General features: G+C 54.1%; 1 protein-coding gene across 3 annotated transcripts in view; it reads right to left on the bottom strand.

Annotated features, from left to right (window-relative positions):
• The window catches only part of ZNF609 (zinc finger protein 609), a 69476-nt gene that overhangs the window by 39326 nt on the left and 15832 nt on the right, over window positions 1-14318 (bottom strand). The gene's annotated exons all lie outside the window — the stretch shown is intronic.

The raw sequence follows: 14318 nt of genomic DNA, 5'->3' as shown, positions 1-14318 counted from the left end.
TTGGGAGAGGCATGGTAGAGCACAGAGCCAGGACTGGATCCCCTGCAAGCCAGGGGAACATGTTAAGTTTCCTTCATCAGATCTAACTCTGCCCCCTACAAAGCAGATGGCATCCGAAGCATTATTTTGTTTCAGGGCCACACAACTTTGGAGAACACATGCTGCATGTACCTACACATCTCATCAAGGAAGAGGCGTAGCTCCCTCTCACTGCACAAGTTGTCAAACAAAGTCACAGCATACGGACATGGGATTTCAGCAAAAACACTGCCAGAAGGAGCACGACGAGGGGGCAGAGTTAAACTGCAGCACTCCACTCAGCTCTGCACTTCCCAGGTGCTGAGAACCAAACACTCCAGTGCTGCACCAACCTACTTTGCAGATGGTTCTTCATACAATACCTTAAAGATCATCCCTATCACTCTGTCACCATTGCATCCTCAACACCTAACGCCGTGCCAGCTATCAGGCTTGTTCCGTCAGCTTGTCACAGGATCGGATGCTAAAGGAGCAAAAGCAACTCATTGCAGGGGGTGAGGAAGATGGATGTGTGCACCAGCAGGTTCCAGACTGTTCCCATCAATCCAACCATGTGCACACAGATCCTTCCTCTCAAGGATTCGGCCACCTCAACCACAACTCCCTGCAACTTTCCTGACCACCTCACACAGCACGTGACAAACTCAAACACTTTATAGCCCTCTAACCCCCAGCAGGAGCGACCAACTGGAGCACGTTCACTGTGCTCACCCACAAATTGCTGAGAAAGAGAAAGTCCTGAGAGTGGTACTTAGTCTCAAGCAAAGATTATTTTTGGCAGCTTTATCAGAACAGTTCTCACTCCCCTAACCTCTTCTTGAATGAAAGCACCTTCAGGAAAACAGTCCAGATGTTGGAATATCAATAAACCAAAAAGCACTGGTACAGCACAGTCTTGAGGAGCCCTTTACAAATAAACACAACTTTGGGGGGTTCTGCTCAGCAGCGCCAGGCCCACACTCAGAAACCAAAACTCCACATCCACCATGCTGGGACTCAGAGAATAAAAGCTGGTTTGGGTTACGCATCTGGAGGACAAGCACAGAAAGAACCACTCCTGCAGCTCTCCTTCCCCTAAATGGTCAAGCTACTCATGCCACTCCATGGGGCTTTAATTACATTTTCCAAAATTACCATTTACAGAAGGAGTTACAGCTGAGCCAAACCCCAAAAGGAGAAACTTGAGCTGAGAAGCTGTCATGGGAAACTCACCATCAACTCTAAGTGAGGGTCTGGAGAGCTGAGATTAATCTCCCATCACAGCAACAGGTCTGTCCAAGCAAGGAGACACGCCTCACATACGCCTCAGTTTGAACCCAGATGTCACCCACAAGGGCTTTGAACCTCACAGCAGCATTTCTCACTCCCAACAGCATTTACCATCACCAGCTTAGCACCACAGAATCACGGGACAGTTTGGTTTGGATGGGACTTTCAAAGACTCTAGTCCAACCCCCTGCCATGGGCAGAGACATCTTTCACTAGACCAGGTTGCTCCAAGCCCCACCCAACCCAGTCTTGAACACTTCCTGTTATGGAGCACCCACAACTTCTCTCAGAAACCTCCTCCAGTCTCTCATCACCATCAGCATGAAAACATTTCTTCCTTATGGCCAATCTAAATCTATCCTCTTTCAGTTTAAAACTGTTGCCCCTTATTCTGTCACTGCAGGCTGTGGTAAAAGGTCTCCCTCCCTCTGTCTTATGAACACCCTTCATACACCGAAAGGACGCAATAAGGTCTCCCCTTAAGGAGCCTTCTCTTCTCCAGGCTGAAGCAGCCCAGCTCTCTCAGCCTGGCTCCAGAGCAGAGCTGCTCCAGCCCTCAGACCATTTTCACAGCCCTCCACCAGACCTGCTCCAACAGCTCCACGTCCTTGTTGTGCTGGGGACCCCAGAGCTGGACGCAGGACTGCAGGGGGGTCTCCGCAGAGCGAAGGAGGAGCATCCCCTCCCTTGACCCGCCGGCCAGGCTTCTTTTGACGCAGCCCAGGCTGGCCAGGAGCCACACTGGCTCCTGCCTGGGGTGATGGGAGCAGTGCCAGCTCATGTCCCATTCAATGACCCATCAGTACCCACAAGGTTTCTCCAGGGCTGCTCTCAATCCATTCATCCCCCAAGTCTGCACCAACAGCGGGGACTGCGCTGACCCAGGGGCAGGACCTTACACTTGGCCCTGTTGAACTTCACAAGATTCACATGAGCCCACTTCTCCAGCCTGTCAAGTCAACTTCTTGAAGAAATCCACCCGTATCACACCACTGCCCCAGTGTGCAAAGCCACCACTACCATAACTTTAGCAACCTTCTCCTCAGCCACACTGGCAATTGCCAGCAGGTCTGGGACAACTTTCATCAGCTGCTCTGCCTCACTTACAGCTGACAGCAAGTCTTCAGCATGCTGAAGGCAGCTTATTTTCTCCCTCCTCCCACCCAGCCTGGGGCAGGCAGGAATGCTAATATGATCCCATTAAACTGGCAAGAAACCCAACGCTCCTGAGCCATGGCCCCATCTCTGCCCTTTCCATTCATTGGCGATCTCAGCGTGAAGCACGCTTGTCAGAAGATTTCTTGGGTTTCCTTCAGTTCTTCTGCCAAGTTCTGATTAAAATCCTCCTAAGTACTTTTCTCTTTATTCGATTTCCTAGAACTGAGGAGCAAACCAGACCCGAGAGTGGCACTGATTGCCAGAGCTCATAGCCACCGACAGCCGTGCCATTGACTTCCACACTGGCTCGTTAGGATCAATGGGAAATTGAAAGCGATTCTCTTCCCATATGAGAACATCAGCTCCCAGAGGAGACTGGATTTTAATGACCTTGCTCACTAGTGGGAGGATGGAATCACTCAGCATGGGCTGCTGAGGCACCTCTCGCCAGGCACTGCTTTAGTGCCACATTTGAAGCAGGCTGACCAGGGAGGATGGTTCCCAAAAGCTTTTGGATAATGCACAACAGTGGAGCAGTGGGTAAGGAGCAAGGCACAGTACTGTAACACAGGCATCCATGCCCAGAAACCCTGGTCCCATTTACCAAAACCCTGGTCCCCCACCTCAACTTAATGATGGTGGCTTCGAAAGAGGAGCCAATCTCTCACCATGGGCTCCTTGTGCTACCAGCTTGGGATCTGCACCAAATTGGATCCTTCACTTGCCCAGAAAATCTGGCTGCTTCAGTGGCCTGGAGGATGAAGCTGTTGGTTTCTTGCCCAGGAAAAACAGGCACCTGCAAGTCTGGTGGCTCTTGTTCCTGCAGACAAGGGCTGGAGACCACGGGGACACCATGAAGATGTGGTGCATCTTACCAGTCCTCCTGGCCAGGGGCAGCTAAGGAGAGCTCCTTCCCTGTGGGAAAGTGAATGCGTTTGACCCCAGGGCTCGAGCACACTGGGAGCACTGGGTACGGAGGTGGCACAACGGGAACCCCAAAAGAGCCACCTGCTGTTCACATAACAAGAAAAACCAGAACTGGATCTGCCGCTGCCCTCTCCAGCGTGTCTTCTGCCTTTGAAGGGCCCACAGAGGGAGGAGCTCCTGCCAGGAGCCAAGGAGTACACAGCCTGGAAATGCCAACATTTCCACTTTTTAATGCCATGCACCTCCTCACGCCCTTGGGGAAACGGGTTAACACTGAACCTACTTAAAGGCCATGTGGACAGGACACAAGCTGGTCCAAGCTACCATTAGCTACCGTTGAGGTACCTATCACAGGGAACACCGACAGCTCCCGCTTTTGTGATCTGCAGGATGGAGCAGAGAGGAGCACAGGCTGTGAGCCCCTCAAAAGCAGGGCCTTTTCCTTGGACGTGGCTCCTTCACAAACAACCCAGGCAGCAATCCAGCAAACCCATGGCATGTTCAACCACCTTTATGCTGGAGGGTGGTTTCATGTGCAGCCTCTGCTTTTCTGATGCAAGATCCAGTCCCTGCAGAGCACAGCCTGAGAGCTGAACCACCCGTTCCCCCTGCTACCAAGGGGCTTTAACTCTTCCCCAGGTCAGGGCAGCTAAGAAACGCTCTGCTCATGGCCGTAGGGTTCCTACCAAAAGGCTGGTTTCCTTCAAAGGGACATTCAAAGCTCAGTCCCTCCAGCTCCCTTTCCCCTGTACACAAAGCAGAGTATTAATAGCCAGCCTGGAAGACCATAAAACACTAAAGAGTTCCTGTACCTTGAAATGTTAATGCTAAGCAAAAAAAAGAAACCTTCCCGTTAGCAAGCTGCTCAGCTCTGTGATATATACACATGGTTGCCTTCCTCCGCTTCAACCACAGAAGAGCAAACAGCACCCGAAATCCTGAAACGTCGTGCTACTTACAAGGCATCCTACAGATGTGCTGGTCTCCCAGTGCCCGGGCGGGAGAGGCCTCACCAGCACGCTCCAGCTCTGCCTGATGACTTAGTTACCACCTCAAAGAGCTGACTGGCACCCGGCCATCCTCCCCTTACAGGTTCCTCTTCAGCCTCCCAAAGTGATCTCTCCTGGCCCCGGAGCACCCATGGCCTAGCCCTGGACCTCCCCTGTGCTTCCAAGCGTCCCTTCCCCACTCGGTTGCTGGAGCTCAGCACCAGCACAGGTATCCCACCTTTTCTCCCATGACTTTGCTCCCTTCTCCTTGCAACAGGCCTTCCTTACCTACACTGGTGGTGGGTCAAGAGGACACAGAGTAGAGACCTGGGGCTGCGTGTCCTGCCAGGGAGGGTGGGTTGGGATCTCAAGCTGGCAGAGCAGCACCAGCTGGAAATACTTGCTTGGAGCTGGCACAGTCACATTAATCATGGCTCTCAGCATGCACCATGCTCGGCATGGAACCATGAGGACAACACAGTCCCTTCGCTGCACCACACTGGTGATGCATCATCTAGACACCAACACCAGCTCTAGCAGTACCCATTATTTTTGGGACGCCCTCCCCAGGGAACAAGCCCCTTTTGGACAACACATCCCACGCCTCCACTGGGGAACCACCAGGTGGGTGCTGCTCTGCTCCCTCCAGCCTGGCAGTGACAGACCTTAGGAGTGAGCCCCAGCCCCGGGGTCCTCTTTGGCAGCCACCCGGCACGCAGCTCACTCCACAACAGCCACATCCATCTGTGAAACAGATGAGCAGGGCCGTTCCCAGCGCCGGAGGCAGTGTACCTGCATCCCAGTGAGCACGGGGATGCAAGGGACATTCGTTTGCACAGCACCTGGGGAAGGAAGATCACCACATTACACTGACATCGCTAACAGGGAAGCGAGTTCCTGGAATGGAGCTGCTTTCTGGCTTGGGAAAATAAACACACCACCACAACCACAGGACCTGTAGCTGTAATGGTGCCTTCTCCACCCGGAGCAGCTTGGGTGCTCTCCCTGACAAAGCCCACGCTCATGCCTAACAGGAGCATCTGTCCATGCAGGGATTGGTTTCCCCTTACCCAGGGGGGAAACTGAAGCAGAGAGGCTCCTGCGTTCACATCAAGGAGGGGCAGCCAAAGCCAAGAGTCCCAACAGGTCCTCTTGCTCTCTCGGTACCAGATGAAAGCGCTTCTGAGTTGTATGGCATCCCATCCCCTTGATGGGACTTAAAATGCGGTGACCTCCATGTCACAACCAGAATTGGAGTTAAGCCTGCAAAGCAGGCGAGCTCTCCACATCACTCACTGCAGCACGCTCCAAGAGACCCCACGTGAGCATGGGCCAGACAGCATTTTAAAATAAATCTAGACAACTCACTGAGGTTTAAACCAATTTCAGTGTCAAGCACAAGGGAAACACCAGCAGATATGAGCACATGCCATTACCACACCATATAAAAGCTCTGTGGTCAACATCTTCCTGCAAAGGGATTTATCCCGTCTGCAGCATGCGGGGATGGAGCCGGCACCGCTCAGCTAGCCAGGGGCAAGGCTGGGGGCATGGGAGGAGGAAAGACGGATGGCACAGGCACCACTCACCCTCCTGAGCTGAGTGGTGCTGGCCAAGGTCACTGCAAGCCCTGCGAGAGGCCAGGCAGAGCCCCTGACTCCTCACACCACAGCATGGCCCCAGCAAAGCCCCCATGTGCGGCCCTGGCAGCACCGGCGCTGCCGTGATCCCGGCCGTGCCCCTGCGCCAGCCGCGACCTGAGCTCACCCCAGAAAACCCCGGCCACGTTTATTTACACCAGCTCCATCTCTGATCTAGTCCGTGGGCAGGAATGAGTAACAGGGACAGGAATATCTCCAGCAGATGTTGTCACCAAATACAACATATCATCGGGCTGCTCAGGGCTTTAAATCATTTCGGAGCCTGGCAATTCCTTTCCAGCCCTGGGCTGCCCTCCCCAGCTCTCTGACTCCAGCTGCCGGCTCCACATCCACGAGACCTGGGGTGACTCCCGATGAGGTCTCAAGCTCCAGGTGTTGATCACCATGAGGTAGGAACATCACAAAATGTCACCCCAAAAAGTCCATTGCAGTGACCAGCTGCCTCTTATCCTGCACAAGGGTGCTGCTTGCTATCAGCTCGGAATATTCCAGTGCCCTTTCACCCAACACATCTCTGAGGCCAAAGGGGTATTCCATACCACAGCACGCCATGCCCAGTACAGAAACTGGGGGGAGTTACCCAGAAGGCCCCTTGTCATTTCCCTTATTATCATCATTGGTGGTAGCAGTAGTGGTTTTGTGTTATACCTTAGTTACAGGACTGCTCTTACCTCAACCCGTGGGAGTTACATTCTTTTGATTCTCCTCCCCATCCCTCTGGGAGTGGAGGGAGCAAGACGGGGGGGAGTGAGCGAGCGGCTGCGTGGTTCTGAGTTACCGGCTGAGCTTAAACCACGACAGATGCCATGCCTGGAGAAAACAGGGAAAAGGCAGCGAATGCCCCACAAGCCAGAATTCAAAAGCAGAGGAAGGGCAAAGCAGGCAGCACGTTGCTCCGCAGCCCTTCCCGAGGCCTCCCTGCTGCCGGTGCAGGAGCAGCTTTGCTCATTAGCAGGTTATTCCTGGCGAACTCCCTCTGCATCAGCTCCCGGCAGGGCCATGGGAGCAGGCGCCAGGTTTTGAAGCCTCCGGGGTCACACAGCGCTCCAGACACATGGATCTTCCTTTAAAGAAATCTCACTGTGCAGATAAATGGTGCTGGGTAACGGGGGTCATTAGGCTAATAAGCAGCCAGCGCCAGCCTGGGAGCAAAGCAACAAACACGAGAGTCTACCCGAGCCAGTTAGCCTCAAAACCTGACCCATCTCAAGCAGTTACTGTCTCCATGGGAGGAGAAACCAGGTCTGTGAGTCAGCAGCACCAATCATCCCCAGCCTTCCCATCTAAATCTCTAACCAGAGCACTGGGAGGGCGGATCTGCAGGTCAATTGCACCAAGGAACTGGTGCAAGAAGAAGCCATCCCCTCTCTGCCAGCCTCCTCACTAGCACTGTCATTCCACTCCCATCTTCAGGAATGGAGAGATGTTTTCTCCACTTCCTATCACTGTGTCCTTGACGCAGGTCCTGCTTCCCACTCCAGCAGAGACTAGGCTCCCTTTCAGCACAATGATCTATTAAATAAGATATGGCAATGCTGATGGACATCAAAACTAACCCCTTAACTAATCCTCCCCAATGCTGACAGCCGGGAGAGCAAACAGCAAGAGAGGCAATTTTTCGTGTATAAAAGCTTCCGAGGGGGGATCAGCTGAAGCTCCCGGCCTGCTACATCTAGTGGTTACAAAAAAAAAGAAAAAGCCCACATATAAATAACCTCTCAGCAGGAGCCAAAACTCAAAGACTAACCCCATGGTTTTAAGTGAACGAGGCCAATTTCCTCCTTTGTAGCTCTTGACACGTTGGCTGCGTGCCCCCTTCTTGTCTTGTTCCTAGAGCAGAAGGCTCCGGGCAGCGGGTCCAGGGACGATAAGGAAACGAGTGGTGTCATTCCCAAGGCCTCCCCACACAGCCCTGTCAGCAGCTCTGGAGGCGACTGATTCCAGCACGGCTGGAGAGAAGAACCCACGGCGAGAGGAGCAGGCAGGAGCCGGCAGCTGCCTGCACCCCCCGCCACTTCCTTGGGCTGCCAGTGCTGCTCCGGCTGCCATTCCTCAGAAAGAGCTGAGCCCTGTGGAGAGAGGGGTGGGAAACTGCACTGGGATGGCAGGAAACTGGCTTCTGCCCAGGGCTGTCAGTATGAGCAGGTCCCTACCCAAAGCGCTGGGCTTCCCACGTGCCCTAAAAATCCCTGGAGAAAATAGTACAGCTCTGAAGGATGGTGGAGGGAGCTTTGGGGTGGCTGTAAAGCAAAAATTATTTTCACCAAAATGCCTCCATTGGGAGTTTCTCTGCCCAAACTCTGACTCCAAGACAAGGAAACCCACCAGGCACTGCACATCACATCTGGGTCAAAATCACAAACACATCTTTGAAGCATGAGGCTGAGACCAGCCCGTGACATCCCATCACGGCTTTGCGCCATATCATAGAACCATAGCATGATTTGGGTTGGAAGGGACCTTAAAGCTCATCCAGCTTCAACCCCTGCCACGGGCAGGGACACCTTCCACTAGAGCAGGTTGCTCCAAGCCCCTGTGTCCAACCTGGCCTTGAACACTGCCAGAGATGGGGCAGCCACAGCTTCTCTGGGAAAAGTCTGTGCCAGCGCCTCAGCACCCTCACAGGGAAGAGCTTCTGCCTAAGATCTCACCTCAATCTCCCCTCTGGCAGGTTAAAGCCATTCCCCCTTGGCCAGTCCCTACAGGCTGTTGTAAAAGGTCCCTTTCCAGCTTTCTTGTCAGCCCCCTTTAGTCTAATGGAAGACACCAAACAACTCCGCTTCCCAAACCACCATCTTGAATGCAGAGGAGCCCGCTTCATCCTCACCTCAATGGGCATCTAGGCTCAGAGCAGCCTGGGTCTTGCCAAAGCCTTGCATCAAATGTCTTGACATGTGGGGCGTGAAAAGCTGTTCTGGTGTGTTGGTTTTTTCTGCAAGCACGGAAGGTGCCCAGTGTACAGAGGGCTTGAGCCCTTGGCACGGCAGCTCCCCATTCCCACACCATTCTTCAGGGAGCTCGGTGGTCAAACCACAGTTGAACCAGTTTGTACAGGAGCAAGACACAAAAAGCTGCCAGTAGAGGGTGAAATCAAGCCCTAAAAGGATGCATGGACAGCTCTGGGCAACGTGAAGCAGCTGCACTGTTGTACTGGTGCCACCGTCAGCTAGCAAAGGAGAGGAGGACAAGCACTAAGGGACAGCAAGAAGCTGGCGACAGCCAAGATACTGTGACAGAAGATGCCAGAGTAGAGCTGGAGCCCTTTACACCCACTAGCAGGGTGATGTAAATCAGCAGCAGAGGATGAGCAGCCACATCTCCACAGCTACATTCCACGTTCAGGTTGGAGCCAAGCCCACGGCAGAGCATCACTCTCTCTGAGGTGCAAAGCTGGAAGCAAATGCAATATCCAACATACAGAAATGTCCCCAGGAGAGTCTACAGCCAACTCCTGCTGGGCTTGGACCTAACACAGCTACTGCCTTCTAGGAAGATTTCACCTCTTCAAGCCAGAGTCATCCAAACACCTCTTCACCTGAACCCTCACTGCTCCATCCACCACCAAACCTCATCCCTTCCACCAAAAGTGGCTAAAAAAGAGAAGGTAGATGTGCTTTGATTCCAGGTAAAGAATGAATGGGTGGTCATCCCATGTCCTCGTCAGGCTGGCGTAGTCACAGCTATAGGAACAGCACGGAGGACACCATGCAGGTTTGCCTCTTTGGGTTTAGGGGAAGAACGTCAGCATGGATGACACCACAGCCACACTGCAAACCACTGGACAAGACAGCATTAGCAGGAAGAGTCCAGGGATGTATTTTTGGGGACTATTTCTTTCTTAGCAGCTGCCACCAGCACCGCCTCCAGTGCCACGCTGTCCTCCCACAGCACCAGCAGCGTACTTCCACACCAGCTCTGGGGCCCATCCACTGCAGTGTCCCTCACCTTAACGTTCCCTTCCCATCGGGCCACCCAGAGCAGGCATCTCTGCTCAGAGCCTGTACAGGGTATATCCACACTGCGGTCAAGGGTGAAATACAGGGCACAAAATGCCCCAGTGGCTTTTGCCCCTCTCCCGCAGAGGGCCGTGACTGAACGCAGCCTCCTTGCTGCCCAAAGCCACAGCGCACATGACGCAGAGAGGCTTTCAGGAGAGCTGAGCCTCAGCGGGCTCTGTTTGCCCTTCCCTTGTTTGCAGCAGTGTCGCATCTGGGCGCTCGTCACAAGAGGAGAGAGGGGAAAAAAAAAAAGAGAAGAAAAAAACCCGCCTCCTCCCGCTGAACAACCTCTCGATCACAACAAAGCCGGAGCGGCAGCCAAGAGCCGGGAGCCTCTTTTGTCTAATGCTCACCGTGCCCTGGGCAGGCCATTGCCGCAGAGCGGGCGCAGGGCACGGGGCTGGGCACAGCGCAGGGCACCCCGCGAGCAGAGCCAAGGCCAGCTCAGCCCCATGGGAGCAGCTGTGGGGCAGGCAGGGACAGGGGCTCCCCAGCCCGGCCGGCACCGCTCCCCCATGCACGGCCATTTTGCTAAGCACAGCTGCTCACCCAGGGCAGGCGTTCCCTCTGAACTAAACCTCAGCTCCAGGGTGCCCACGGACCCGTGGCTTGCTGCTCGACACAGCAGGGACGGACCCAATTGCTGGCCCACATGCTCCAGATATGCTGCATTAGCACAGGCTCATTTTTCTCCCTGCTGCAAAAAGTACTAAGCTCCCGCTCCTGCCCTAAATGTCTTCTGGGCACCCAGAAGCCTTGCCTGGTGCAAGGAGCTGCCCAGGTACCAAAGGTACAAAGCAAACCTGCACTAGGCACCCAGCGCATCCCAGAGAGTCTGGACAGTCTCAGCAGGTTTACTGCCAACAGGCTTCATCGGGATCGGCCCCATCCCTGGCAATGTTAATACTTGTGTCCCAACACAGTGACAGCATCAGGCTCCAGGAGGGTACGTAACAAGCCAGGGCAAGCCGCAACAGGAGGCTGGATATGGCCAGATATGCACCTAGAAAAAGGGTGTTTGGGATATTCTGCTCCCGAGGCTTCACCCCAGGAAGCAGCAAGCAGAGGAGCTGTGGGGTCACATTGGCAAAATACGTCCTGTCAAGCCCCTGGACTGTGTCCACACGCTCTATTGCTGTCATGATGTCAGACGTGACACCTTGGCCTGTGTCAGACACAGGAGCAAGGGTGATCTCGCCCATGGACACCACACCAGCTCGAGCAGCTGCTGACACGAAAGGGTGGCCAAAAATCCCAAAACAAAGCTCTTCCCTACACCCAGAAGGACTGAGAGCTGCAAAATCTTACAGTGAGATATTTAAAGAGCACAAAAGCAGAAGGAGGGGCAAAGAGCGAGCTGACTGTGGCACTGAGGCACTTCATTCAAGGAAAAATACTTGCTGCTAAAGTGCTCTTTAATCCAGCCAAGGAGACCCAACAAAACCTCCTGGCTGGAGGCTGACTGCTCGGTATGCACGTAGGTACGGGGAGGTCATTTGCCCTGGGCTGAAGCCGGTGAAGGAAGAGACAGTCTCTCTTTATTCATCCCCAGATGGAGTCCAGCCTCCTGTCTGAACCGGAAGCGGGAGCAGCACAGGGTTAAGCAGAGGACAAGCTGCAGTAGGCCAAAGGTGGGGCTGAGTCACACTGCGACTGTTCCTGTTTCGGTCTGAGCAAGTTTCTCGCTTCCCAGGCACGGTTTGTCCCCAGGCCTGCAGGAACCAGCCGCCTTCGTCCCCCCTGCACTGCTGCTGCCCTCCCATCACCAGCATGTACCTGCACTCTTCACTTGTCCTTCAGAGTCCATACAGGGCATCTCTGCAGCTGCCAGGAAACAGAAGAGCCCAACACCACTGTCCACCTCCACCTCATCAGCCATCAGCCCATCCTCAGGCTCTTCCTCAAGATATAAAACTGCTATCCCACATCTCACCATGCAGACACCTTTCTTCTCCTCGCCCCCAGCTTTCCCGAACCGAAGGAATCCATCTAGCTGACGAAAGAGAGCTGATGGTTCCTCCTGAGTGCAATTGTGACACCATTTCCTGTAAATCCAGACCTTAAATCACTTCTCAAAACACGGCTCAACCCTCTGGGCTGAGCCTTAATCCATGTGGCTGTACCAGAACCTGGACAAGTGAAATGGCAGAACCACCCTTACAGGGTATCTGTACAAAGATGATAGAACAGCGTGGGCTGGAAGAGAGCTTAAAGCTCACCCAGTTACAACCCCCCGCCATGGGCAGGGACACCTTCCACTAGAGCAGGTTGCTCCAAGCCCCTGTGTCCAACCTGGCCTTGAACACTGCCAGGGATGGGGCAGCCACAGCTTCTCTGGGCACCCTGTGCCAGCGTCTCAGCACCCTCACAGGGAAGAGCTTCGACCCACTGGTCACACAGCCCAGGATACAACCAGCTTTCTGGGCTGCAAGGGTGCAGCACCAGCTCATGTCCAATTTATCACCCACCAGTACTGTGTCTTTCTCCACAGGGCTGCTCTCAATCCATTCACCTCCAACTCTGCACCAAGAGTGGGGATTGCCCCAACCCAGGTGTGGGACCTTGCACTTGGCTCTGTTGAACTTCATGAGGTTCACATGGGCCCACTTCTCCACCCTGTCCAGGTCCATGATGTTTGGTCCCTCTCTTCACAATCCCCACCTCACTTTGGTAATTCTATCTGCAGAGGGCTTCTGCAGCTGCATCAGTGAAAGAAATAAATCTTTAATACTAAAAGCACAGGCAAAGCCATGCAGGGCACAACCAAAGGTCCAGCCAGCTCCCACAGTTTTGACAGCGGCCAGCAGCAGATGGCTATGAAGGAACATAACAGCCAAACATGTTGAGATATTTCCCAAACCGCTTCCCAAGCTCCAGCCCTCCTCGGGCTTTTTCCAAGCCAAAAGACATTGTCCTGTACACCGCACCATGGGTTCCTTCTCCACAAACCCACCCAGTTGCCCCAGAGCATTGGTGAACTTTCAGCATCCACAGTTTCTGCATCAGCATTCAAGTCCACCATGCAAAAGAGCACCTGCTCCTCTTCCTGGTTTCATTCACTCTGGTTCCACTGCCAGAAAGGAGCAGGCTACACCACATCACCTTCACGCCACTCCTTTACAGTCACCTGGTCCAGGAGCCTTCCTCTGAAGCAGATGAAGCACTGACCTACTTAGCAATTCTTCTCCCATGGCTGACCATCCCCATCAACCTTTTCCCCATATATGCTCTTTTTGTGGATGTTAAAAATAATCTCAGCAACTCTCCCAAAGCCACCGAGCATTCCCCACGCGGCCCTTCCCAGTGCCCAGCACTGTGATCCCCACGCCAAAGCAGAACCTCTCCCAGGCGCCCCCAACAACAAACACAGCAGCACACCCCCGACACCCCGCAGCCACCCTCCCCACACCCCAGCACGTTCTGGCAGCACCAGGGCTGAGCCACCCCAAATGCACACCCCATGTACAGCAAACATGTGGCTTCACGGGCATGGACCAGCAACACCATGAGCGCAGCTGGTGCGAGGAGCTTCTGCTCCAAGCATGAAGAACTCCAAGCACTCAAAGTCTTCCCCCATCTGCCCAGAGCAATCACCTCACTTGAGATCATGCAGAAACAAGCTCACCCTGCTCCAGCAGCCGCATCCAGAATTGGCTGCGCAGCCCCCAGAGCCAAGTGCGGACAGACAGCCATTCACTGGAGGGGCTTTTTGTACCCCTAGTGACCTGGAAGAGCAGCTTCACCAGCTCAGCATCACTGCTACATGTCAGCAAGGAGTGACATGTAAAAACATCTCCCACAGCAACCTGTCGGCCCGAGGCTGAACATCACAAGTCGGACAAAGCCCAGGTACCAACAGCAGACCAAGAAACGAGGCAGTGACTCCTGTCAGCCCCGCACCTTGTGCTTGTCTGCGCACCCACAGGGATCCCACATACTAACACGTTAAGGTCTCCTCTCTGCAAATGATGCAACCGGAGAGAAATAAACTCCCCTGGGAGCTGCAGGGAGCTTCGACTCACGAGGTGAAGCCACCAGGTAGCAGAGCATGGTGGCCAAAAGACACTGCCCTGTCCCATCAGGAGCTGGAGCAGGCACAGGACTAGGACATCACTTTCATATTAACCCAGGTTCCTCCCACAGGAGCTGAACAGGCTGACCCGCTTGGCACAGCCACAGCACCAAAGAAACCAAATCCCCGAGGGTAGGGCAGGCTGGTGCCCTGATGCACGGTGACTGCAGGCTCTTTGCTAGTGCACAGCTTGACCAGTGCCCTC

This window comes from Strigops habroptila, chromosome 9 (assembly GCF_004027225.2).
Source record: "Strigops habroptila isolate Jane chromosome 9, bStrHab1.2.pri, whole genome shotgun sequence".
Classification (NCBI taxonomy): domain Eukaryota; kingdom Metazoa; phylum Chordata; class Aves; order Psittaciformes; family Psittacidae; genus Strigops; species Strigops habroptila.
The sequence above is the reverse complement of the archived record's forward strand: the minus strand, read 5'-3'. Positions and strand labels throughout refer to the sequence as shown.